The sequence below is a fragment of the Mus caroli genome, chromosome 15 (genome assembly GCF_900094665.2).
Source record: "Mus caroli chromosome 15, CAROLI_EIJ_v1.1, whole genome shotgun sequence".
NCBI lineage: Eukaryota > Metazoa > Chordata > Mammalia > Rodentia > Muridae > Mus > Mus caroli.
In genome coordinates, this window is record NC_034584.1 from 52,252,943 (window position 1) to 52,278,940 (window position 25,998).

The following is a 25,998-nucleotide window of genomic DNA, read 5'->3' on the forward strand; positions in this document are numbered from 1 at the left end:
GGAGTGCTGAAGTTAGCCTAGAGAACAGCACAATTGGAGCTGCAGACAGGTTTATCCCATTTTACCTGGGATCTTACTGATTTTGGAACTTGAATCTCACAGCCTAGGAATCCCTCAGTTCTCAGACCAGGACATCTGGTCATCCAGACTGGAAAGTGAGAGTGTGTCCTGTTGACATTATTAGAGTTCCCAGATCCAGCCCTGTCTGTGAACTTTCACTGGTTTCAAATGGGTCCTCAGGAACTAGTTTCTCTGGGAACAAAAACATCTGGGTGCCCCCTCCTAACCAGCTCTTAGTTTTTTTGTTTTTTTGTTTTTTTTGATCTTTGAGATGAGCAGCTGAATATTTTTCACATTCTCTTCCAGTTTCATAAAAGCTATGCATCTGTATCAATCAGGCTAGCCTTACAACCTCCCCTTCTTCCAATTGGCCATTAAAAGAAAAAAAAAAACCACCACCAACACCCCAAACAAAGAAGAAAAGAGCAAAGCTGTGCAGAGTGTTCCAAGATGCAAGCAATGAGGCCAAGCTGATTTTATCAGCTTGTACTTCAGCTTTACCTAGATGAAAGCAAGGGCCATTAAAATATCTGCTTGGAATTTTTTTTTTATATGAGACCAAGGCTGAAACACGAGGCATGCAATGCTATTTGTCCTTCTTGTAATGCTCAACAGCCGAGAACCTTCAAGAAGTTGCTCCCAGACAGGAACTGTTCTCAGGGCTGAGCCTCTTCAGGGCAAAACTTAGGGCAGGGTGTTTTTTTCTATCCTATCTCCGGAGCGGAAAAAGACCTACTCTAGGAGTTCTGGGTCTTAGAGTAACAGCAACATAGCTCAGGGGTTCAGAGCTGATGGTATATATATGATGGTGCATATCACACGTAGGGTTGTCCTTGACTCACACTGATCATGGCGGTCTTTCTCAGTACTGTCCTTCCTATTTCTACATGTTCCTTATGTTGTATCTTGTGTATCTTAAAAATATAGGTCTCTGTGTGTAGTGTGCGTGTGTATATGTGTTTACATGTATGAGTGCCTGTGCGCATACACGTGTATGCATGGGCTTTAGGCCTGAGTATGTTGGGAAGCTTTCTCTATTGCTTTCCACCTTATTTACTGAGGTAGTGTCCTCTCAGCCCAGCCTATATGGCTAATCTCACTAGCCAGCTTGCCCTGTCTCTGCTTTCCGACGTTGGAATTGTGGCCACCATGCGCACTTGGCATTGCCCTGGGTTCTGTGTATCTGAAGTCCAGTTCTCTCAGGCAAGTGCTTTAACTGTTGATCCATCTCCCTACCCTGACTCTTAACCATCTTCAGGGAGGCCTTTCTGACATCCCTGAAAGGGACTATGGCAGATTGAGATGAGCTCTACCTCATCTTCCCTCTTTCTCCTTGAGGGGAATTTTCTCTCTTTCTGTGGAGCTGGCAGGACTGTTCCCCACAGTACTCATATTCCACCCCACAGGGGTTGCCAGGTTGCCAAGCAAGCCAGTCTTTTATAGTGTCGTGAAGGGTTCATAGGCAGGCATGTGACCTAAGCAGGGTCAACCAGTCTTCTCTGGGATTGATCTAGTGAGACAAGAATAGTGGGAAGGTCTATTAAGTAAATAAATGAAAGATGGCACGATGCACAGTACAGACAGAAAGGGTCTGAGTAAATTAACTTGTTCAAGTCATGTAACTTGTCTGTCTGCCATACTCTTAAATATAAACAATGGAAATCAACTCTAGATGTCTTGAAATGTCAGAAGCACTGAGCTGGAGAGTGAGTACCTAGTTACCAGAGGAAATCTGTTAGCCTTAGGAGAGAAAGATGGCCTTCCAAAAAGGTGAGCAATGAGGGGAGGGGGTTGGAGGGAAGTGAGTTCTTCTTCCAAATACCCTGTCGAAGGATAAAATTCTTCCCATTGAAGTATATGCCTTGTTGGCCTTTTTGTTTGTTCATATTTTTTCACTTGTACATTTGTATGAACATCACTACTATTATTTTTAGGACATTTTCACCACACCAAACCTTTATCAGCCACTCTACATTCTGTCATTTCTTGGGCCCTGAAAACTAATAATTCTCTCTCTCTCTCTCTCTCTCTCTCTCTCTAGATGTGCCTATTCTGAGCATTTCATATAAATGGACTCATGTGCTTTTCTCCCTTAGTGAGATGCTTTCAGCTCATCCATACTGTTGCTTCATTCTTCTTTATGACTAAATATTTCCTTATAAGGATATTGCATACACCAGTTGGTGAATATTTGCCTCTTTCATGTCTAGTACAGACACTTGATAATTTTCATAGAAAAAAAACCTATACGACAATCATAAATTGTTTCTAGGAATTGTTTGTTGAACTTTTCTACCTTACTATAATCTGTGAGTGCAGTGTCTAACACTTAGTAGATGTTCAAAATTTACGTATTTTCAGAGTAAATAAATGAAAGATGTTGGGATATCACAGCACAGACAGAAAGAGTCTGAGTAAATTAACTTGTTTGAGTCATGTAGCTTGTCTGTCTGCCTTACCCCTAAATATGAACAATGGAAATCAACTTCGGATGTCTTGAAATGTCAGAAAGATACAGGTTTAGAGAATGAAGTAAGACAAGGAAGGTATGATGGGCATCTTTGGTTGTCACCTTGACACACCAAAAGAAGGAATCTCAGTTGAGGAATTAACTTCACCATACAGGTCTGTGGCTTGTCTTTGGGGCCAATTTCCTGATCGTTAATTGATAAAGGAGGGTCCAGCTGACTATGGGAAGTACCATCCCCTTGGAAGCTTGCTCCGGGTTGTATAAAGAAGCTAACTAAGCAAGTGCAGGTAACAGGTAAGAAAGCAGTGTTCCTTTATGGTTCAGTTCCCACTTCCAGATTTCTGACTTGAGTTCCTGCTTTGGATTTCTTGGATGATGAACGACAAAGTGCTGAGAGACCAGACTATGGAGATCTTGGGTTCAGGCTCCATTTTAGAGGACCTGACCTAAGGTTGAACTCCAGTTAACCACCAGGCCTGCACCTAGCACTGGTCTCCAGGTCACTCCCTAACAGCCACCAATCAGGAGGAAAGCAGACGTTATAGTTGTACCTAAAGATATTTACTTATGAAACTTTATGGTTTGGCTCCCAGAACCAGTCAATCATTTTAAAGGGCAACAAATCCCATAATAAGCCCCCTCCCAATCAGATGTGTGCCAAACTGAATGTGTCCCTTGCTTGTTTGCTTGCCTCTATAAATGCTTGCTTGAAACTGGGCTCTGGGCTTCACCCTCCCATCCTGCTACATCAGTGATAATGGTGTGGCCTGAGCTGGAGTTTGAATAAAGACCCTTGTGTAATTGCATCAGAATTGGCATCCTGGTGGTCTTTTGGAGTTCTCAAAATGGGCACAACAATGTAAGCCTTCCCTTCTGAGTTGTATTTGGTCACAGTGTTTATCACAGTAGCAGAAAATAAATTAGGACAAAACGGAGGATGGTGCATTAGACGAGGCTTAAATCACACTGAAAAGCAGCCTATCAATGACATTGCTGACATCTCTGGAGCAGCATATACTGTGGCTATCACTGTCTTTGGATGTACCTGTTTTTGCTGCTTCTGCTATTTCTGTCCTCACTAGGATATCTGTCTCTCCAATTTGATCTGAGTCTTTGAATAGCTTCTGATTATAACTGTAGGCCTATATGATTGTCTGTGATGTAGCTGCAAGGGAAGCAGAAAGAGTGAGTATCTGCCCTTGTTGGTTTCTCTATTTGAAAGATTAAAGGTGTTAAATTCCAGATTCACAGTGAGGAATTCCTCAGAGCAGTGAGCTTGGGTGGAAAAATTAACTACAGTGATAGAGATAGGGTCTCTCTGTATTGAACACATCACAGTTGTTTGATGTTTGACTAGATGTCCAGTCCTCTGGAATTGTTACTTTCCATCTACTTCCCACCTCCAAAAGTCAGGTGTCAAGGCTATGAAATGTTGTTATGCACTCAGAGGCTTATTAGTTTCTTAAAGAAGTTTGCCAGAACACAGTATCTTTTTAAATGTAAGAATTATTACTTTAAAAAAAAAAGAAGCCACATAAAAGCAGAAATTGCTAGAGAAAACACTAGAGAAGACTCTAGCCACTGGTGTGACTATGCTTATGAGAGCTGTCAGGGGGGTAAGAGTGGAGGGGAGAGGAAGCAGATAGGGTGTCTCCCTGATACTTCAGATGTCACAAGGTGTGGCCTTATGGCTTAGGAAGGCCAGTGTTAATTCTCAGCTTGAGAAAAATCTAGAAAAATTTGGGAGTTGGGTCTCTGAGCATGCCTGTGAGGAATTGTCTTTCTTATACTGATAGGGGAAGACAGGATCACTTCCTGAGGTGAGAATCCCAGACTTTGTAAGTGGAGAGAGGAGCATGTATTCATTTTGCATCTTCTGACCATGGAAGGAACATGTGTGACCACCTGCTTCAGGCTCCTGCTACCTTGAGTTTCCTGGCATGATGGACTGCATCCTGGAACTGTGAGCTAAGATGAACTCTTTCTCCATTAAGTTGCTTTTGTCCAAGTATCTTATCACAGAAACAGGAAAGTAAATGAAGACACAGCCTTCTCATGTCCTACCTTCTGTCCCAAAGGGGGACATGTTGAGAAGCCCGTGATTTGCCTTGGCCAGTGTCCAGGACTTCCTAGGAGTTAACTCTTCCATCATTTCCTCATCTTGGTATCAAGGGAATCCTGATCTTACCATGCACCCGGTGCTCATGGCAAAGGAGATGTGCCACATGAGAGGTATCATCCTGAATTAAGCATTCTTTGATTACATCAGTGTAAAAATGTGCCCACTCTCCTGGGCCCCCGAGCACATGGATTATTAAGCAGCATAATTATCCAAACCACTAACAAGATGCCAGGCTACCTGTATTTAAGCCAAGATGCATCATGTTTACCAGATCATAAGGAAAGGCATTTCAGAGGACAAGGCTATCTCTCATTATTATCTTGGTGTTGAGTTGGAAGCACTTGGAGAGAATTTGTTTCTAACCTCCTACTTTACAGAGGTAGAAACTGGGACCTGGAGGGGCAAGGAACTTGTTTGGAGTCTTTTATTCATCCTGGGTTTTGTATGTATGGTATGTATGTGTGTTTATATATGTTATACAAGTGTTTGGGCACATGTGTGTAAGTGTATGTGCATGTGTATTTACATGTGTATGCATGTGCATGTGGAGGTCTGAGATTGATGTCAGATGTCATCCTCAATTGCCCTTCCACCTTATTCATTGAGTCAGGTCCTCTCAATCAAACCCAGAGCTCAACAATGGCTAGTCTTACAAGCCAGCTTGTTCTGGATGTCTCCTATTTATCTTATCTTCTGAGGCTAGAATTACAGGAATGCTACTACATACACACAACTCAGTCCTCACACTCCTATAGCAAGTGCTTTAACCACTGAGCCATCTTCCAAGCTCCTTGCTTGGAAGCACAATAGTTGTAGTCTCACGGCAAAACTTTTGTTCTCCATTTCTAAAGGGAAGTTGTTTTCTTCATAAGCAAATATGCATAAACTCACATAAATTCCCAGAGTCACACATACATATTTATACATTTTCATTCAATTCAGTTGGGCCAGGCTTGCATGCATTCTCACAATGCATTTGGAGCAAAAGAGCAAGCACCGGTGCAGACAGAACTCACTCCTTCTGGATGAAAAATGACCTCCAATCTTTATTACATAGAGAAAGAAAAAGCTTCTACCCTTTTACTGCTAAATGAACTAAACTCAACTTTATAAGAAAGAAATCTTTGTTGCTTTTAATAAGACTAAGCCTGCCTTGTTATTAAGAAAAGACCTGTTCTGTCCCATGGTAAGGAGAAGCCTGCCTGCTCCTTCTGCTCTCTCTGCAGCTTCTTTTTTTTTCCTCTTTCCCTCTGCATTCTGCATATTGCCCTCTTAGTGCTTTTTAAAAATTATAGATTTTCTTTATTTACATTTCAAATGTTGTCCTCTTTCCTAGTTTCCCCTCTGAAAACCCCTTATCCCCTTCCCCTCCCCCTGCTCACCAACCTACCCAACTCCCACTTTCTGTCCCCGGCCTTCCACTACACTGGGGCATAGAACCTTCACAGGACCAAGGGCCTCTCCTCCCATTGATGATAGACTAGGCCATCCTCTGCTACATATGCAGCTAGAGCTATGAGCCCACCATGTGTTTTATTTGGTTGGTAGTTTAGTCCCTGGGAGCTCTGGGGCTACTGGTTAGTTCATATTGATGTTCCTCCTATGGGAACCACTTCAGCTAATTGGGTAGTTTCTCTAGCTCCTTCATTAGGGACCTTGTGCTCCATCCAATGGATGGCTGTGAGCATCCACTTCTGTATTTGTCAGGCACTAAAGGGAAGATATTGAGAATAAGAAAATACTTCTCACCAGCTTGATATATCAAATAAGAAATATATATGGAAACACTATTAAAATATTAGGCATAGTTATAGAAATCGAGCAACTGCTTTGTCTTTTTTAATCTCCCCAATTTCCTCACCTGTGCAATAGGGATAATATCTATTCTTTCCATCAGGATGAGTGAGGAGTAAGCTAAAATTCATAAATAGCCTGGGCTAGAACTCCGAGCATTGTATGCACCATGCATGTTAGCTGTTACATTGAATCTCATGTCCAAAGGAACCGTCAATTAGTTCCTGCGATAAAAGCTAATTAAGTGATTAACTATTTCTGCTTCAAATTGTCTTATTGGAAATTCTTCCAAAAGTTAGATCTCACTGTCCTTAAAAAGATATTTATTTTAATTTTATGTGTGTGAGTGTTTGCCTCCCTGTATATAAGTGCACTGTGTGTGTGCCCAATGCCTGTAGAGGCCAGAAGGTATCAGATCTCCTGGAGCTGGAGTTAAGATAGTTGTGAACTACCATGTGGATGATGGGAACTGAACTCAGCTCCTCTGAAAAAGCAACCAGTTCTCTTAATAGCTGAGCCAGATGCCCAGACCTCATGGTTCTGTTCTATTTTAATGTTTTAAAATTTATTTTCTATTTATTCTTTGAGAATTCCATACAATATATTTTGATCATGTTCCTTTCCTTCTCCCAACTCTTCCCAGATCTCCACCACCCAGCTTCATGCTCTTTTTCTCTGGAAATGGTAATTTAGGTCATTATGGCAGATAGGAGCCTGGCTATGTTATTTGTGTGAACATGTGGCCTGAGATTCCACCATGTGGTATCTTGTTTGAGGTCCTAGCTGTAGTGGTTGCTGGTGAAGGGTCTCCAGGTAGACCTCTTCCTGTCTTTGGGCATGTACTGTAAAAAGAGGCTGAGTGGACACCTCAGGTCTGATCTAGATGTCCCTGTGGAAGTTGAAGCCTTTTCTTAGTGAGCTAGCTCCTAGAACATTACATAGCTACTCTCTAACTTAGGATGCTTTCACTTGCAACTTTTGGCTTTCAAATGGTGTGAGATGATACATACCTATTCTGCTTGTCACTTTCAGTGTAATTTATTGAACAAATGACCTGTAATTTCAATACTCTGTAATAAAGCAGGCTTCTGACCTCATTTAAGGCAGAGCAGGCTAAAGGTTTATGGTAAGTTAGGTTTATGAATGCATTTTGCACAGAAATATGTTTTTTATCTTATGAGATGCTTATCAGCATAGAACTCCATTACAAGTTGAGGAGGAAATGTTAAGCCTAATCCTGAGTTCAAGGTCAAACTTATACGATCTTGGATGAGTTTGATTAATCTGAGCTTTAGCTTTTTCATGTGTAGAGTTGATTGATATGAAGATTCAGTCAGACAATGAACATAAACTACTTAGCACTGTTAGTTGCCTCTTGAGCTCCTGGTAGGGACTGGATACCATAGCAACCATTGGAAAGTTCTGTCACTTCCTGAGCTCCTGGTCGAAACTGCACTGCCAAGGACCAGTCTCAGCTTGGAGAGGGGTTCTGAGGAAGGGGTGTTCAGGAGTGGTACAAGCTGACAGCCTGTCTGCTCAAGACAGCTTTCTGAAGATTACCAGATAGCTCAGCTCGTGCAGACCAAAGCCCAGTCTTTTATTTTCATATCAATTCAATCGTCCACCCCAGGTTCCCTTTTGATTATCCCATGAATCAGTATTTTATGATTCTCAGTATTCTTGATTCTCAGAAAAGACAGCTAGTACAGTTTTTTTTTTTTAAGAGATTTGTTTTATGTATATGAGCACACACTGTAGCTGTCCTCAGAAACACCAGAAAGAGGATCCCATTACAGATAGTTTTAAGCCACCATGTGGTTGCTGGGAATTGAATTCAGGACCTCTGGAAGAGCAATCAGTACTCTTAACCACTGAGCCACCTCTCCAGCCCTAGTACACTTTTTAAGCATGCAAGATTCAGAGATCTGCTTGCCTTTGTAAGCACAGACAATAAGATAGCCGGGTGTGATTCAGCTTTGAAATCACCATTCCCACCATACCTGGGCCTAAAGTAGTTCTGTCCTAGGCTGACCTTGAACTCAGGAATCTGCCTGCCTTCAAAAGCACAAACAATAAGGTTTGCTGGGTGGGATCTTGCCCTGTGGTCAGCACTCTCTAAATCTTTTTATCTCCTTCCTTACTATCTTTCTAACAAGATGTCTCATAGTGCAGCTGCCTTTTTCTTTTAGGTCTGAGAAGCCCTTCATATAATTCATACTGTATATTTACATTTTGCATAGTTGAAAAACTGAACTCGTGTTTCCAGAGTTCTTTCCCACGGCGGCTGTCCTGAGGGTCACAGTGTTGTACCATTTTGCTGAGGAACATGAGACACACCCTCCCCTCCTAGATTCATGCTGCTTCTAATTATCATGGAGTCATTAACCTTAACAGAGAGAGCATTCCTTGAAGGAGGAACATGAAAATATGTACATTTTTATACAGACAAGTCTTATGCCTAGCAATCATCAACACTTTGGAGGTCCATGACCTCCTGGCTCTGCTCCAGGGGCAGCACCATGTCATGCCATACCATGCAGAACTTGGCACTGGATATTATAAAGACTACTAGAAAGTTCTTGTATTTAAAGTGGCCCAACTCCTAATATCATCTTCTTTCTTTCATGTTGTCTTTTCTTTTAAAGTGAGGTTCAAGATTTTGAGTAACTAACTTCTGTTCAGTTGAATGTTAGTAAATCAAGAATTATTTTTCCTCCTAGTTTGTCATCCATATCATTCCAAGGACAGAGTTTGTGAGGAGCCTTCAGGATGTCAGACGACACTTGACTTTTTAGCATCTTTGCTCTAAGGGAAGGAGTCAGTGTGATTCCCCACAAGTCAGTAACTATTCTCTGACCATGACCCAAGCTGAGCTCTTGGAGGTCCTGGATGGACAATACTCACGAGAAGCAGAAGCAACTTCAGAAAAAGAAAACCACGCCCAACATCCCACTCTATCTGGCTGCATCAGGGGCTATGTTTTTCTTGGAGATAAATAAAAAAGAAGCAATCACACCATCCATACAAAATAAGTAGCAACAAAGTCTTCTGTGAACATACACTTCTTGATACCCTAAACCTGGCAGAGTCACAGGTGGAGTGCCATTAGATATATCATGTAAAGACACATCTTGTGGACAACTTGGCTACGGGTTATGACATGTTTACAAGGCTGAGTAAGTGCTATGAAAATGTCTACTTCTCATGGCTTGGCAGCAGGAAGGCAACTCTAAATAATGTACTGTTTGGTCTCCTAGAGAGGAATGGGAGGAAGGTGTGGCAAGAGACGGAGTATTGTTTACGTGATGCCTGAACCTGAGCAGGAGTGTCAGTCCCTTCTCAAAGGACTCAAGGGTTTTGATGTTTGTGAGCACTGGTCTTTCTGAAAAGGGGACCTTTGAGAGGTCTACTCCAGGGTAGCTATGGCTCTAGACCATAGAATCCTTGAGACATTAGGATTGGAGCTATTTGCCTTCCATGGCTCTTGAGTCTCCATATATAGCCTTGGTCCTCTCAAACTTAACTCTTGCCAACTGGTGACCTTCATCATTGCTGGCCATTCACTCCTCTAACAGCATGTTTTCCTGGGCTTTCTTTCACGGAATCTTCTGCCCTAGACATTCTCTTATTCATTTAGTCCATTAATTTGTTAGCTAATGACATCACCTTAGTATTAATAATATCATGTGATGAGCACATCCATGGAACATTTTTTTTTTTTTTAAAGATGGAGCCTCACTGTGTAGCCTTGGCTGGTCTAGAATTCACTGTGTAGACCAGGCTAGCTTCAAACTCACAGAAATTCCACTTGCTCCTATTGCCTTGAGTGGTGAGATTAAAGGAGTGAGCCACAACGCCTTCTGGCCATATTCTTACCTATTTTTCATAAGGGAAGATGAAGTTTCTGTTTGTCTACTTGACATTCTTAGTCTGTTTATATGGCTGTAAAGAAATGTTTTAGAATGAGTGATTTATAAATAAAGGTAATTTATTTCTCTCAGTTATAGAGTTCGGGAAATCTAAGATCAAGGGCTGGCAGCTTCAGTGACTTAGTGGTGAGCGTGCTTCTGTTGCCCAGATGGTGGCTTGTGGCTGTGGTGTCATCATGGAAGGGGAAGTAGGAACTGAGTTACTTACTCCCTTGAGTGCTTTAATAAAGGCACTAACTCTATCCATGAGAGGGGAGCACTGGAGGTGTCATCCTTTCCTAAAGGCCTCAGCTCTTGATATTTTGCTTTTCTTTTCAATGTAAATTTTAAGGGAACTCAAATACTTAAGCCATAACATTTGAATTTTTTAGAGTTGCATAGCTAGTTTTATTGGGATCCAGAAATTAAGTGTGTGGTGTATGTGGTGTGTGGTGTGTGCTGTGTGGTGTTGGTGGTGGTAGTGTGTGTATATCTGGGTCGGAGAGTTTGTGTGTATGAAATCCATACAAGATAACAACTTTGATGTCTTTCCTTTTCTTGAGACAGGCTTTCTTACTGGCTTGGAACTCATTATATAGGCTAGGCTGGCTGGTCAGCGAAGCCCCAGGATCAGCCTTGTCTTTTTTTGCCTTCCTAACACTAGGGTTAAAATCATGCCATATTTTGCCATCCTTTTTATCTTCCCTCCCCTCCCCCTTCTCTTCCCTCCCTTCATTTTCCTCCCTTTCCTTTTCCTTCCCTCTTCTTTCTTTATTTCATGAATTTATTAGTAAGTATTCTGGGGATTTAACTTAGGTCCTCACCCTTACAAAACAAGGACTTTACTGACAGAGCCACCTCCTCGGCCCACCTCCAGAGCCAGAATTTAAGCCCCACTTCTCTCCCTCGGTAAGAACTAGACTCAATTCCATACTCTGGAAACTCTGTATGGCAAGAGACTTTTTCAGAATAAAGTCACATAAAAGACAGACAAGGGTGGAGTTCTTGGCTGGGTGCCTATCACATGCTTGCAATGAATCATCCACTGTCAGGAGGTGCTAGGAGAATTTTGTTTTTTAACATTTGTTGGGATTGGGTTGGATTTGAATACATGACTTTTTATTGTAAACAAAACCTTGTTCAACTAATTGCTGTTCTCTGATTTTGAGAGGTATGAGAGACATAGCATCCATAGGGGGGTTTAATTAGGGATAAAGGAGACACAGTAGCAAGTGTTTGGGAGGTATTATGGGAATGGCAGTGATTCATGGTTTTATAGTTGCTTCCCGTCACTATGCCAAGATTATGGGGACTACTTTCTCATTTATTGAGAGATCTAAGCAGGTATTGGTTTCTTTGAAGCTATCAGGATCCAGGTCAGTCTTATAAGTTCTCTAGTCCTCCATGAAGAGAAGGTCTATTCTCCAGGAGAGTGCCGAGGCCTTAGGGACATGGGGAAATCGGTGGAGAGAGTCGCATAGCTGTTTCCTAGGCCAGATAATTTGCCAAAAGGAATTCCAAAATGGGACACTGAGACCCATAATACCCTGGATAGGTGGCTAGGTAATAACTATTTTTCTTAGATTTTTTTTCTCAATGGCTCACGTGTTTGAATATGGTTGACCCAGGGAGTAGCACTATTAGGAGGTATGGCCTTGTTGAAGTAAGTTTGGCTTTGTTGGAGGAAGTGTGTCACTGTGTGGGTGGGCTTTGAGATCTTCCTCCTAACTGCCTGGAAGTCAGTCTTCTAGCTGCCTTTGGATCAAGATGCAGAACTCTCATCTCTAGCACCATGTCTGCCTGGAGGATGCCATGCTCCTGCCTTGATGATAATGGACTGAATCTCTCAACCAGTAAGCTAGTTCCAATTATGTTGTCCTTAGAGTTTCCTTGGTCATTGTATCTCTTCAAAACAATGGAGACCATAAAACAGCTGATTTCACTGAGGGTGGGATTCTGCTGGACTGTAAGAGGGAGTTGGGCTAGGAAGTACTGTGCTTGAGGGCTAGGGAGAAAGGAAATAGCTTCTATTTCCTCTAGTGGGCTCAAAGCAAACAAGATACTCTCTCTCAAATTTTCTTTTCCTTTTGCCATGAGTTACCTCATCAATGCCCTACAAGAGATTTGGCAGGCTGTGATTACCTGGGGGGATTTGTTAGTGACCCAAGCAGATGCAAAAAGACAAGAGAAGAGAAGGAAGGTTGCCAGGAGTGTTCTCTGGTTACTAAGGCATTTCTCATAGATAGTTATAGACCCGGAGACATTGTAGATGCCTTTGGACCAATCCTGTTCAAAGAAGGCCAAACCGATGGCATGTGGGAATCTGTCAGGGATTATAAACCTCGAAGGGCTCAAAGGCCCAAGCCGCTGGTTCAGAATCACGATATTTTAGATATGGGATTTCACGGATACTCCAGGGCTCTGAGAATTGGTGGATTTCCCCTATACACATCTTCAAGGTACCAGTGGAGGCACATGACTGTTCATCAAAGAAACAAAAGACAAGAGGAGCTGAGTGGGCCAGTCCTTATGAAGACCAGGGTGAATGTGGGTCTCACCCAGCTCATCTGGGTCTCACTCAGCTGGGTCTTGTGTGACTCTTTCCATTTTAGCTTTAATTCCGGAGACTTCCATGTAACAAAGATGGCCACTGGTGCTGCCCAGTTATTACTGTCCTCAGAGCTGGTCATTCTAAACACACACACACACACACACACACACACACACACAACCAAAAAGGTTTTCTATATCAGTGACCAGATAGCTGACGAGAAGCAACTTGGAGAAGAAAGAATTTTTTTCTGCTCATAGTCTGAAGGGACACAGTCAGCCACTGTGCAGAAACCATGGCCACAGAGAGACAAGATGGCTGGACATTGACATTCAGGAAGCAGAAAGTGTGTAGAAGGAGAGTCAGGCTACACCAGTTTGAAGCTTACCCTTAGCGAATCACTTCCTCTGGCAAGGCTCTGTCTCCAAAAGATTCTACAACCTCCCAATATAGCACTCCAGCTAGGAGCCAAATGGTTGAATACATGAGCCCAGAGAGAACATTTCGCATTCAAACCACAACAGGAGGGTCTAACAATTTCAACCCAAGCAGCACAAATGACAAGATTGGTCTGGCTTGGGTCATATGCCTGTTACCTGAAACAGCAGTTCCATCCAGGAGAATCCTGATTGCCACCATCTCTGGGATGGACTTGTGCCCTCTGCCCTTCTTCTAGAGTAGTGGAATTTCTACTATAGTGGCTTGTGGTAGGTTAGTGCCCCACACCCCAAACATGCTCAGTTCTCTCCCAGAATCTGTGGCTATGTTAAGTTCCATGGCAAGTGGGAGTGAAGGTTGCAGAGTAAATGAATGATGCTTTTCAGCTATCCTTAAAATAAAGAGGTGATTTCAAACCACGTAGATGGTTCAGTATAGTTAAGCTAGGACAGGCAAGACAGGAGCTGCATGTGAATTTTAACCAAGTGAGATGCAGCCTAAACTCTGGACCTCTGGACCTATTAGGCTAAGTAGACGTGCATTGTTTAAAGCTTCTAAGTAGTAGATATTTGTTCAGCAGTAACAGGAGACGGAGTAAAATGTCACTTCTCAGGCTTTCTTGCACTCATATGTGGCTGTTGCTAGGTCCTTGGTGCAAGGGGAGCAGGCACGTGGAAGCTCCTGGGAGTTTCTTCTGTTCTGCTGCTGGACTTGGATGTCACTCGGGCCACCGGTGTGTATGTGTGTGTGTGTGTGAAAGCACATGCTACCAGAGGTAGAGGTGTGAACGGGGAGGAGCAGAGGCCCACGGCCAGCCTTGCAATTTCTGACTCCACATTTTGAGCAGGATATCAACGTCTTATCTTCTTCAAGTCACTGTCATTTGGCTATGTGCCAACCTCACACCTGGAGCAAGCCCAATGGTTACAGAAGGTAAGGGCATTGGCACTGAAGTTTGAAGAGTCGCAACAGAGTCCCTTCTACTCTGAAGGAGGGAGCATTTCTCTGATGTTCAATGATGTTCCAGAAGATTCTTGACTCCTCCCCTGCCCACAGTAGCTTTTCCTCTGGATGACATGGTCTTGGTGTTATAACCTTACCTCTGTCTTGTCTCTTGTCCTTGTCACTGGTGTCTGTTTTTAGGCTACAGCTCTATAGCCATTCTGAACTGGCTTGACCCAGTGGCTCTTTGGACTCTGCATGGTCTGGAGCATTAGCCTTTGCTTAGTTCTGGCCAAATGGAACGTCCTATCCCAGGCATTGACTGGCATCCCATATACCTTACCTAGAGAGAGGGAGTCAGAACTCCTTCCTTTTGTTCTTTTTTGAGGGAAGGTCTTGATATGTGTCCCAGGCTGGCCTTGAGCCCTCCATCTTCCTGCTGTCACCTCCTGAGCACTGAGATTAAAGGAACATGTCATCAGTACTTAGTAGCATGGAGGACCCTATCATCCAGCGTGACTTCAGGTGACTTCATAGTTACGTTAACTGAGAACTCAACCTTACACCGCAAATTCAATGCTTCATCTTTAGCTTCGTCTCACTGCCTGAACGTGAGGATATGTGTACTGGTGTCACTTCTTGAAGTCGTGACAGCTGTAAGTCATGATCTAAGGCCACTCAGCTGCTAATCGGAGCCATCGTTTGACCAGGCAGTGACTGTGATTCCGAGGCGCAGGTGGTGATGTTGCCTGCATTACCATGCTCAGCTACTTTTATCACCTGAGTGTCACTTAACCAAATGTTGAGACGGTTGTGACAATGGTCCAGCGCTGCCATGTGTGCTTGGGCAGGCTGTGCACAGCACAGGTGAGAGCCATCCACACTGTCATCCATATTCATTATATTCTGAAGTTGTGCAGAGCAATTATATGTGGTCACTCAACCCCTGTGTAAACCAGTAACGAGGTCACAGAGATGTGTCAGGAGCTCTGCCTGGAAGTCCCCTCAGTTTGAAAGGAGGTATTTGTTCTTCTCCAAAGTCACACACAGTAGGGCTTGGGTCCATGGCTGGCTTGGATGCTGAATGGAGACCTTAGACCACCTGAAACACATTTTCCCTTCTTTCTTCTCTCCCTCTCTCTGTTTCCCTCCCTCTCTCCCTCCTTCCCCCTTTCTTTTTCTCTTTCTTCCTTCCTTCCTTCTCTTCTTCCTTCCTCTCTCTTTCTCTCTTTCTCTCCCCTTCTCTCCCCTTCTCTCCCCTTCTCTCCCCTTCTCTCCCCTTCCTTCTCTCCCCTTCTCTCCCCTTCCTTCTCTCCCCATTCTCTCCCCTTCTCTCCCCTTCTCTCCCCTTCTCTCCCCTTCTCTCCCCTTCTCTCCCCTTCTCTCCCCTTCTCTCCTCTCCTCTTCTCTTCTCTTCTCTTCTCTTCTCTTCTCTTCTCTTCTCTTCTCTTCTCTTCTCTTCTCTTCTCTTNTTCTCTTTCTCTCTCTCTCTCTCTCTCTCTCTCTCTCTCTCTCTCTCTCTTTCTTTCTTTCTTTCTTTCTTTCTTTCTTTCCTTCTTTCTGATAGAGTCTAACTAGTAAGCCAGGCTGGCCACAAACTTGTGGGTAGTACTCCTGCCTCAGCCTCCTAAATCCTGAGATTACAGACATGAGCCATGGCATTAGGCTTGTCTTTGTGGAAAAGAACTCTCTGGGAACGAGAGCCATGAGTGGTCCCCAGCTGAAAGGCCGCCAAGGTGCTGGGCCTCCTTGACCTTGGTCATGACAACATAGAGCCGTAACCATGAAACTGCCTTTGGAGTTTCCCATCCACCCATAAGGCCGGTACTGCTCTTTTTTCCCCTCAGTCCTCAAAATGCCAGGCATGGTACTAGGACTTCAAGAATGTGTTTAAACTATTACTTAAGAATTTAAGATGGGCCAGGCATGGTGGCCCATGCCTTTAATCCCAGCACTTGGGAGGCAGAGGCAGGTGAATTTCTGAGTTCGAGGCCAGACTGGTCTACAGAGTGAGTTCCAGGACAGCCAGGGCTACACAGAGAAACCCTGTCTCGAAAAAAAACAAAACGAAACAAAACAAAACAAAACAAAACAAAACAAAACAGAATTTAAGAAGGGACCACTGTAACAAACCTGCCGATCTAAACAGTGGCTGCTCCTTTGAGCCAGTGTGGAATGCTGCTGATAGCTCTCTGTTCACAACACAGTGTCTGGTGGGAGGGGCGATTATGTTTCTGTAGATCATGGAGCTGGAAGGATCCTTGAAATAACCTGGTTCTTCATCCTAAAAAAGAGGAACTAGAAACTCAAAGGTCACTGGAGGTCACGGAGAGATTGACTGCTAACCAGGTCTCAAACCCAAGGTTCTTCATTTCTGGTTTCATTTCCTTTCATTTATACAACATTCTGACCTCACATGTGATCTTGGCTCCACCATTTTCTGTGTGGCTTTTAATCTGGTATTTAACCTTTCTGTTCTTGGCTCATCTGAAGTACTGGCCTTCTCAGCTACAGCCCTCATGGAGTTATATTAAGGAACACATGAGTTGTTGGTTTTTTTTTTTTTTTTTTTGGCCTGGAGAGTGCTTTTCTAAATGTCAGGGACATGTAATTAATTGTCCAGTAAATTCAAGTTTTAATTAGTGTTTTGTGATGCCAGGGGTTGAGCCTAGGGCCTTGTGCATGTTAGGTAAGTCTTTGACCAGTAAGTTACATTGCCAGCTCTATAGTTTAAAAAAACATGTGTAACAATTGGTCAAGATCACTTTACATTCTAGAAGCATGGTCTTGCTAGCTGGGTTAGGGGAAGGAAAAGGGCGTCCTGGGTGTAATGTTTGTGTTGGGAATTTCTCTGCATGCTAACCAGTGTTTGTTCAATATAGTGTTCTGTGGGACTCTCCGTTTTTCCTAACTCTGAGAAAAATAATCCGCCAAATCTCTTCAGGCCAAGGTAACAGTGATAGTTTACACCCTTCAAAAAATGGTGGAGTGAGGTCAGCACAACATTATTCTTTCCAACAGCAGGTGGGGAACACTCAGGTAACAATGGCTGGTGGGTGGGAGAGAGCTTGGATCCTGGTCAGGTTCTTTTTGGAGATGGAACAGGAAATGATTGTGTGTCTGGCCCCTTGCCAGGAGTCCTCTTGCCAGCGTCTCCCCATCCCTCATGTGGTCCACCCTCACAACGGAGTCCCTCCTATCCAAGTGAGTGTGTGGGCTGTTGGTGGAGGGAAGGGGCAAGGGCCAAATGCACCTGGGATGTGAGCTGCATCGTGGGTGCTGGACAGGCTGGTTGAACACCATTGTCTTCTAGATTCTGCTGGGGCTTGGGGATCAAAAGCGGAAGCTTCCCACGGTGAGATTAGCTAAGTGAAAACTGTAACCCAACACAGCCGAGTTCGCATCTTGATGAGTGCAAAGCCAAAGCAAGCATGACCAAGACACAAGGGTGTGGAGAAAGATTTAACACCTGCAAGATGTAAGTAAAGCCTAGACTTAGTTCCAAGACAATGGCCTCTCCTAACAAAGGAAACACGGGGATTTTGTGGATGTGTGTGTGTGTGTGTGTGTGTGTGTGTGTATAAAAATCATATGGGAAGATACTTTAGGGTGGGCACATTCCTGGGCATGCTCAGCTAGGGAGTGTATTCTTGGTCTGTTCGTTTAAGGCCTTAACTGAAGGAGGGAAGGGAATAGACACTTTGGGGAGGGCATAGACAATCTTTAGATGGTTAACAATGCTGACTACAATGTCTACCTTACATCATGAATTTTAGCTGAGAAGAAAGGAAAGGACCTTGCCTTACTTAGCCCCTAACAAAACTTGCTTTGGTTTGAGGTGTCCATCTTAGGTCACTGTATTTCTTAGTTAATGTTGGACTGGACATCTTGCTTCATATAAGGTACAGCTGTTTGTGCAAGAGGGAAACTCAGAATCACCCTTTTTCTTCCTTTTTGCTTCAGTGTTGACTCAGGGTTGAGTGCATTCCTAAATATTTTATGCTTTGAGTTCTTAGCTAATGACTGTACTGTTACAATGACTTTTAAGCGTTAAAAAAAAAGACCTTTCTGTTGGAGATATTTTCAAATATATGCAAATAGAAAATATTATATAACCACAAACCACTTACCTGCCATTTCAGCTTCAACCGTTATCAGCGTGCAGTCGAGGCAAGACTTTGAAAACCTTCAGTTTAACTGTTACTTTAAGTCTTCAAGGTTTTCTTTGTACTGTGCACTCTATAATGCACTTGAGTATGATGGTCGATCCTTTCTGTTGGTTAGATTTAGAACCACTTATGACACCAACAAACCTTTTGTGTTGCTGGCCAGCTTTTCTGAAGATTTATCTAATTAAATCCATGGATTGGGGGCAGACCCACCCTGAATATGGGTGGCACCATCCGAAGGTTTCGGGACTGCATGCATTAAAAGATAAGGAGTGAAAAGGCTAGCTACGGGGGGCTGGCACCCTCTCTCTCTGCTTCCTGACCATTGGAACTTGAACTTCTCTGCTCCATTGGATCATCCCTGTCACAATGACCCACTGCTCCAAAATTGAGCAAAATGCACCTTTCTCCCCTTTAGTTATTTCTGTTGGGTATTTTGGTCATAGCAATGAAGAGTGATACCAGTTATCCTATCTCATATATATAAATATACCACAGAGGTGGACTGCAATTGAATCCCTTCCTTCCTAGGGTTTTCAATGAACTATTGAGGGAAGGATGCCCCACCTTGTAGGCGAGAAGCGCATCCAGTGTGCAGAGCTGATCCTGTACCCCTGCATTCTCATTGGCTGCCATTGCCTTTAAGGAGAGCTCTGCAAGGGCCTACTGTCTACCTTCCTCTCTCTGCTCTGGAAATTGTTGTAAGTCCATGAAGAGTGCACACTGCACACAGCACAGGTAGCGATCCGTGTTTGCTCCTGCCCATGGCCTTTGGAGACCCTTCCTGCTGTAGTTTCCCATCTGGGCTGTGATACCATGTTCTTAGGGGAGTCTTTGGTTCTGTCCAATCCAATCTGGGCTTTCTAGTGATGTGTTCTTACAGAATTGAGTCTTTCTTTTCTTTTACTCTTATCTTAATCTGTCACAATAGAGTCTTCTTGGTGATGGCGATATCTCTTCATCCCTTAAGAGTACACTCTTTCCCACTGTCTGTGGAGTGCACCCGCAGAATATAACAGATGCCCCACCAATTGTGGACTAACTGAATGCTACTTTACTGTTCAAGGTTAAGACAGTACAACGGTAAAATGAGATCCCTGTAAACCAGCTGCTGGATGAATCATCACAGCATGAGAAGTTCAATACTGGAAGAGATAAGCAACAATGCAGGAAAACAACTCCAGTTCACAGGCAGTGCATGGTTAACTGCCAAACAAGCACTGTCTGAAGATGTCAAAAGCATCAGGTTCAAAGAGAGAACAATCTCTGTGGGCTGGGCTGGGCTGGCTTCAGACTGTATCATCTTTTGAAATATAAAAGCCACATGTGAACAAACATATTGATGTCCTGGAAGCTGAAATTCTTGCTCATGATAATGAGTGTAATTTAATTTTGAGTTACAAGAGTCTCTGGTTCGACCCTGGAGTCATGACGATCATGCAGAACTTCCCACATCGTTCCAGCATGGATGGAACCTGCCCTTTCTCAGCTCAGAGTCAGGTCTCTGGCTTATTAGTGATAACTGTCCTCGGGCCTCGAGTCAGCCCTTCCTCTGCCTGATTTCTTGAGTGCTGTCTCCCATGCTTTTGTGATAAGGGGCTTGTTTTGGGAATGATTTGGAACTTGTGGGCTGACATGGGGAGGCCAGCCTGACATCTATAGGACCAGACTCCGGTACCTGAGATCAGCTTTGTCTGCATCTGCCTTAGTTTCAGCACACACCCGTTTATTTCACCCTTTCCCACCCATCTTGCTTTAAAGCATCATCTTTATGAAGGCAAAGGTCCTGGACCAGGTTGTTGCCATGGAAACCCCAGCACACAGGGCTTGGCAGGTGTTTGGCACCTGCTTGTTGAGTGGAGGAGGGTGAGGTTCATGGCCCTGAGTGAAAGCACAGAGGCCCGAGGCTATCCATCTTGCTTCTCCTCTCCTTGTAACTTCAGGGTGAGATATTGTCCTCTATCTCTTTATTTCCCTCGACATTACCCAACACCAGATGCTTACGTGCAGTCAACGTGAGTGGGCATCAATTAAGTGGAGTTGGAGAAGCCTGGGCAGTCATTTGGCCATGGGGTGAAGAGGAAGGAAAGGCAGGCATGAATGAGTTGACTGAAGTCCCTCTTCTCTTTTACCCATTGTGCAATCTTGGGCAAATCACTAGACTTGAGGGCCTCAGCTTACTCATCTGTGTGATGGGAATATTGGAGGCAGCAGTTGTTGTCCCAGGGCAGTTGTGAGGCAGCCTGGCTGGGAAGAGGACCGTAAACAATGGAATGGCTGGAGATAAGCGTCATGGTGGACTCTTGCCAAGACCACTTGGAAAGGCTGGGGATTCCCACAGGGCAGTCAGCAGTGTCTTTGGCCTTCAGATGGACTCTGAGCCCGGAAGCTGAACTGGCTGAATCAAGATGTCCAGGAGCTTCAGTTGTCACTGCCCTTCTTTGCCCCATCCCCCTCTAGGCTCCTTCTGCTCGCTCACCTAACCTGGTGATGTGTCAGGCCAAATGCGGCCTGGTAGCCTGAGTTATCTGGAATCACCTTCCAAAACCATACCTGCATTTATGTGTCAGTGGAGGGAAGAAAAACAAGAGAGGGTACAGGGGATACAGAAGATACGCACGTAAACAGTATTCTCCCCTCCACTACCAACCTTGAATTTGGCTTGTGGTTTCCCAAGGTTTTCTCCACTCAGTGCCAGCCTTGCAGAGAGAATGGAGATCTACTAGGTTTGATTTGAGGGAAGCCAAAGACACTCTCTCAGTCTCTCAGATTGGCTTGGAATTCTCCCACCAGAACTTTTAGTTTGATGCTTGTATGTGCTCTGTGAAACATAATTAACCATTATTAACCTTTGAGTTTCAGTGTACGTTATCTTAGAGTGGAGGGTCAGGGACACAGAAGGGGTCATTTGGGGGGTTGGGAATACACCGTAAGGAGCTATCTTGAAAGGATATCCTGGGGTGGAAAACCATGTGAAGGCTTAGGGAAGGGACTGCAAGAACTCAGCCAAGGTTGAGAGGAGGGAGGATGGAAAAATTGAGACAGGGAGGTGGGAGCAAGAGGTGGAAGGCCTTGTTAAAAAAAAAAAAAACAACCTAATTTCACCATAGGTCTGCACAGAGGGGCTGCTCTGCCTTAGCAAGCTCATTACTACTAATTAGTATTAGTGGAAATATAGTTGATGTGTGCTTGTGTGCGATGGATGAATGCCTGCACATATGTGGCTCCCACCAGTGACCACGCAGAGGGAGGGCTTTTAAGATACCTTCCTCTCTCTGCTGTATTGTCATGTATCTCTGGAGTGCAATGAATTCTGCAGGCCGAGCCACGTTTCTTAGCCCTCGGAGTCTCTCGGGCTCTTATTTATTTGTTTGTTTGGTTGCTTGCTCTCCCTGCCCAGAGCTGAAGTGCTGTCTGCACTTTCATTTTGCTCCGGTTCCATCCTCTTTGCCTAGGGAGATAGAAAACCGTGTCTTCGTTATCAGCACACCCCTCAAAGGGTGTATACTAATTGTTGAGTTGGATGGCACACAGCCAGCACACAATGCATTCTGTAGTGATTCAGAGTCCCAGAAAGAAAACACCCAGTCCTCTGATGCACACCTGTCTGTGATTGGTTTGCCAGAGGGCTGTGAGGTGCCCCGCTCTCCCAGGGAATATCTAGAATTTAGATCAAACATCTTAACCACAAAGGAGGCAGAGTGGGAAATATGCTCCTTATCTGAAGAGTTAACACCCTGTTCCCGGTTCTGTACAGTGCACAGGGAGGCCAAAGAGTATATCGTCGATCAAGTTTGGCTTCTGCTTCCAGCCTGGTGCAGTCTCTATTACTCTACAATCCTCTAGAGACTGTGTTCAGAGCTTTGCTTTAAAGCCAGGTGAACTCCGAACGCACAGGAAAGCACACCTAGGAAAATCTGTAGGGCAGTGCTCTGTACAGCACAACAGAAACTTTCAAAACTTCCTATTTAAAGGGACTCAGGGTTCGGGGAGATGTTAGTGGGCCTCCACAGTGGCTACAAGCTAAAATCCTCTTGCTTGAGCTGCACCCTAAAGGAGAATCAGAAGAGACCAGGTCCTACCATGCCTCTCTCAGCTACATCAGGTTGACTTGAATTCTTAGTCTTCCATTAGTGGAAAGCTCAGGCCCCTTCTTGCTTACATTTTGGGGTTACTTCTCCTCCTGAAATCTTGTATCTGATACACTGGTCTGATGTAAGAATCAGTGTGCCATTCAGGGAGGCTTCTAGTCTCATAAAGCCAACCATATGCTCCTTCCTCCTCTGGAAGCTCTTCCCGAGTCTTCAGACTAGGTTAGGGTTGTCTGTTGCATTCTCTTAAAAAAAAAAAAAAAAAACACCTTTGGGCTAGAGAGGCTAAGAGCGCTTGCTGCTTTTCCAGAGGACCCAAGTTCCATTCCTAGCACCTATGTCAGGTGGCTGACAAGCACCAGGAAAGCTGGCTGTAGAGCAGAGGTTCTCAACCTGTGTGTTGTGACCTCTTTGGGGCTGCATATCAGATGTTCTACGAATCTTATATTTACATTTCTATTCATGACAGTAGCAAAATCGCAGTTATGAAGTTGCCACAAAACAATTTTAAGACTGTGGGTCAGCACAACATGAGGGTATTAAAGGGTCACAAGCATTAGGAAGGTGGAGAACCACTAAACATGCGCGTGTGCACACACACAAGAATTAAATAATTCTTGCCACAGTGAATGGTCCCACAGTCATGCTTATAAAGGCAGCACTGATTGGACCTGGGAATTATTAATAATAACAAAAAAGTGAGGATTTGATGTTGGGAGGAGGAAGGTGGGTGATGTAGGGGGAGCTGGGGGAGGTAGTGATCAGTACGTTTCATAAATGTACAACTTCATAGGACAAATAAAAATATTATTAGAAATCATCCCACCCTTTTCTTTCATAACAGTTAAAACAGTCTCGTATTTATAGATTTACTTTTGTCACTACTTGATTAATTATATATTGTATGCTTGAAGAAGACATAGATTGTGTCCTTTTTTATCTTTAACACCACTGGACCAGATGCATACACACTCCAGCTTGACTTGGGAGAGGTGTTGGCAGATAACGGTTAAAGGTTAAAGAGATACCGATGAGAAGGAAGGTGACTGGGTCACAGAAAGGAGAATGGAAAAACACACCCATAGTGTGCGTATGTGTCCTGTCTCTGGTTCCTTTCCCTCTCCCTCTTAGCCTGCCTTTTTACTTCCCAGTGTACTTAGGAGGTGACAGAAGCCATCACTCAACTCCTTAGTTACACCTCACTTAAGGGACTAGCTTAGACAAAGACTCTTTTGGTCCCAGCTCCTAGGTGATTGGTTCACATGGGTTCAGCTGTTTCATGCTGGTTTAAATAACACTGCTGGATACAAGATAAGGGTATGGATCCCAGGAGCCCTTTCTGGCAGGCGGCACACCCAAGAGGTTGTAGTAAACTTGGCAGACACAAAGATAGAACCATAGCCTGTTTTTTGTTTTATTTTTTAAAATTACTTTGAAAAGTAGAAATTAAGCTTTGAGTGGTGGTAGGGAACCAGGGGAAAGAGAGCATGTGAGTGCAAGGGGCCCATCCTATCAAGGACTGAGTGGGCTGCTAGCTTGTCTCCCTTCATCAGAACTTTAGGCTCTTAGTCCCAAGGGCCTAGAAAGGACAGTCAGTCCCAGGACTTTTCCTGGCTGCCTTTGGGCCTTGAATGCCAATGGAGAGAGAAAATTAAACAGACTGGGGCCCAGTCTGTAGAGAGGAGCTGAGTCATATGAATCAGTCGTCGTCGGCAGTGGGTGTGGGTAGGAGAGAGAGAGAGAGAGAGAGAGAGAGAGAGAGAGAGAGAGAGAGAGAGAGAGAGAGAGAGAAGAAACTTAGAGCTTTCAGGGGAAGAGTCTGCTGAAGAATAAATATCCTAGAAAGTGAGCTGCCTACTGTGTGAGCTCATGCCTACTGTGCAAGCTCAGAGATGCTGGGGTCTGGTCTTATAATCAATAATTTATTGTTGTTATTGAGGCAGTTAGCTATAATGGTGAAAAGACAAATAGTCTGTTGTTTTAAGGAACATAGATGGGACTCAGAACACAAGCAATTATAAAAGATGTGGTTGGTGAAGCATTGGGAGGGGGTCACAAGGCACACAGATGGGGTACAAACTCATAAGTATCTGAGAAATCTTTATGTAGATGATTAATTTTTTAAAAGATTTATTTATTTTATTTATATGAGTACACTGTAGTTGACTTCAGACACACCAGAAGAGGGTGTTGATTGATTCTCATTATAGATGATTGTGAACCATCATATGGTTCCTGGGAATTGAACTTAGGACCTCTGGAAGAGCAATCAGTGCTCTTAACTGCTGCTCCATCTCACCAGCCCATGCTTATAATTGATTTTATTTATCTATTTTATGCACTTATGGGTGTGTGTTTACCTGCACACTAGGTCAGAGGACCATTTGTGGGAGTCAGTTTTCTCCCTCTATCCTGTGGAGGCCAAGATGGAACGCAGGCCATACATAAGCTCAGCAGCAGTAGCCTTAACCCATAAGCCATCTTGCCAGCTTATTTAAATTAGGCCCAGACAAAGAAAGGTTAGTCAGGTGACCGAGGGTCATGATGGGGAAAAGCAGGGAGTTTGGGCTTATGTTGCTAATGTAAGGTTTTGGAACAAAAGAACTCTGTATTGCCCAGGAATACGTACGATCCAATGCTTTGGAGTCCTCGTGATGGGTCTGGGCATTTTGTGGAGCCTTTTATTGCTTCATGAATAGGATTTTATCTTCTCCATAAATGGAAGGTATCCAGGCATTGGCTTCTGCAAGGGCAGGGCCCCTTGGGCCCCTTTGAACTGTCATCTCCTCTGAAAACTGACTACAGCAAAGGCTCGTAAGCAGTTCTAAGTGGACATGATACCACTGACCCTCCTGAGTTCTGCTGTCCTTCTGTAGTTGAGGCTGGGCCACCAATGTCCCCTTGATGTGGCCAGAGTTGCTATCTAGGGTTGGACTCTGATGTTTCGCTCTGTGGCACTCATGGCCTGTCCCACCAAGTAACAACACTATGGCTGTTTCCTCTTTCTTATCACCCCCACAATTTCTTTCACCCACAAATTATTGCAACAGTCAGGGAACCTAGGTACACTGAAGCTACTTTCTCTGTGTGTGGGGACATTCCCACTGTCCCCTATGATCCCATACATTTGCAGGGCGAGTGGACTAGGACATTCTCTCTTCTCTCTCATGCTATTATTCTGTGCTTGTCACCTCTGCCCCTGCACCTATAGAAGGGACCAGAGTAGAAAGTGACATTTTGGATCGGGGAGCTATAGTCTTCTAATGCTCTGTGAGCTGCTGGCAGACCTCAGAGCCTGTCGTGGCTTGTTTCCTTGTCTGTGGTGCAGGAAGATAGGCAGCTGTTCCTTGTCTTGATTGCTCATGCTGCTTGGGAGAACAGGACACCTGGGCAGAGAGCAGGTGGCACATGGGTTGACTGAACCAAGAGGAATGCCCTGGCAGGCAAACATGG

At 44.1% G+C, this 25,998-nt stretch overlaps 1 long non-coding RNA gene across 1 annotated transcript in view; it reads left to right on the top strand.

The window, feature by feature from the left end:
* The first annotated feature begins 17,704 nt into the window (after positions 1 to 17,704).
* LOC115029385 overlaps positions 17,705 to 25,998 on the top strand; it is a 49,220-nt gene continuing 40,926 nt past the window's right edge. The window contains exon 1 of the long non-coding RNA XR_003834935.1: positions 17,705 to 17,763. This is a non-coding gene — a long non-coding RNA (uncharacterized LOC115029385). The remainder of the gene's footprint in view (positions 17,764 to 25,998) is intronic.